We start from the raw sequence: 2250 nt of genomic DNA on the forward strand, positions 1-2250 counted from the left end.
ATAAAACAGTGCTGAACAAACAACATGTCATGGAGCTTGTCATCTAATATGTAAAAAGTAGTGTCTTCTCAATAGCACCTACTGAGTTTCTCACATAAGAGATATGCACCAATATGGTTACTTGGGTTGACCACCAATGCATGGATTGAATCTCATTTTGCATTTTATATGAATAATTCTTTGAAAAATCCACAATAGACACGACAATATCATTGGGAAACTTAAGCAAGTAATCTTTCAACTGTTGGGCCTACCACCTAAATACAAAGTTATGCTTGATGAAGCTTCTGAGATCATCTAAAAAGAGACAAACAAAAATAGTATTTTGTATTCTTTCCACAACCAGATTCTTTCTTTTCTTCTCACTTCTATTATCATCAACATGTCTAGTTCTCACATTCTTAAAGACCTTCATAGTCACCTCCCTATTACCTGTTGCAATTTCATCTGGGTTACACCACATTTAGAGCAATTTCCAAGCAAGCATTCATTTGCATGATATTCACTATTTACTAGTTTTGGGCATAATATGGATTCCCACAAAATACTTATGTGTTGACATATTTCCTCGTTTGCAAAACATTGACCTAAGCCACTCCTTGCACAAAAATGGAGCATGCACATAGATGGTCTTTTCCATGATGCTCAAACTTGTTTTCGTGCATTTGATTGAAATCCTCTTTGAAATATATCATTTGGACATGATATATACAACAACAAGTATATCACTCTTTCAACTTCTGAATAAAGAATGTGTGCCAAAGAATCTAAGTGATGGCATCACTTTAGGATAAGTGCTCTTGAATCTTTTGTAGAGCTCAACCTATCACACAAAAATAGTTCAACTTAGAATTCAAACTTCCACAACAAAACAACCCAAATATTTTATGAAAACCCATCAATTCAAGATAGTACTAAAATTTGGTACTATTTTTGCCAAAGTGGTACAAAGTATTACTTTGGTATTTTATAGAATACCAACTCCAAGTCAAGGAAGGGAATCAAATCCATTTTAGTACCAATTTTGGTACTGTATAGAACCAATGCAACACTAAGAAGTACCAATTTTGATACTATGCATACAATTTGGTATCAACAAAGGTACTTTTGGGGTATTGCATGTCAGTCGTACTATTCATTTTAGCTTCAAATTTCTTGCACATGCTTGGGTACTATTTAGGGCACAAAAGAACCAAATCTATTGCAGTACCAAGTTTAGTACTTTATAGAACTAGTGCAACACAAAAAAGTACCAAATGAGGTACTGCACATTCACTTTGGTATCTGATAAGGTACTTTTGGTACTATATGCCACTCTTTCTATTTAAATCAACTTCATATTTGGAGCATATTCCATGCTTGGGTACTATGTAGGGTACAATATAGCACCTTGTAGTACCGATTTCGGTCTATAAAACTACAAACAAGTACCAAATCTAGTACTGCACATACACTTTGTCACCAAAGCTGGTACTTTTGCTACTCTGTGTGACCACTCTTGCTTTCCCATTGAGCTTGATATTTGGTGCTCAATTTCATGCTTGGGTATTATGGAGAGTACCAAGAGGAACCTAACAACAGCTGTACAAAACCCTCTATTATATGGAAAACTATCAAATTTGAACTCCACATAGGGTTTGGTTCTATAAAGGGGACACTTGATACCTATTCTTGAGATTTTGCAACTATATGGAATGACTCCTAAGCATCATAATATCATGATTGGTACTCTAGAATGGCTTGGGTAGTATATACCTAACTTCTTTGGTGGCATATGGAACAAGTGGCCTACATATATGATAAGTAACAAGTTTTGTTAATCCAATGTTATATGGAGTATACATTCAAAGGATTTCCTACTATTCTAGAATGCACTCACAAACATTAGTCTAAATCATAATCCAGGTAATCAAAGATCACAAGAATATTGTGTTACCTGAGATTCATCAAGAAGATATATGGGATGTTTGATGACACATTTTGCCTCAATTCTTTGCTTACATATGTCCTTTTTGTTACGTGAAACTCTCATCTCCGATGTCCAAAAAGCATAGACCAAATCTCAAGTTTCACCTGTGATAGAAAGGCAATTGTCTCTGATAAGCACTAAGTAGCAAGACTTCATCCTTACCTTTTATATCCAAATTGAGTACTTGTTGCCACTATATTCCTTTGATGAACACCTAGGACAGTAGCAATTCTTGATTGGTTGATTGATGTTGTTTTATCACCATTATTCAAGATTGTCAT

General features: G+C 34.8%; 1 pseudogene; it reads right to left on the reverse strand.

Annotated features, from left to right (window-relative positions):
• Positions 1–237: 237 nt before the first annotated feature.
• On the reverse strand, positions 238–2250 carry LOC148032628 (uncharacterized; annotated as a pseudogene).

This window comes from Lygodium microphyllum, chromosome 8 (genome assembly GCF_053477565.2).
Source record: "Lygodium microphyllum isolate KBCC chromosome 8, Lygodium_microphyllum_v1.1.10, whole genome shotgun sequence".
Lineage (NCBI taxonomy): Eukaryota > Viridiplantae > Streptophyta > Polypodiopsida > Schizaeales > Lygodiaceae > Lygodium > Lygodium microphyllum.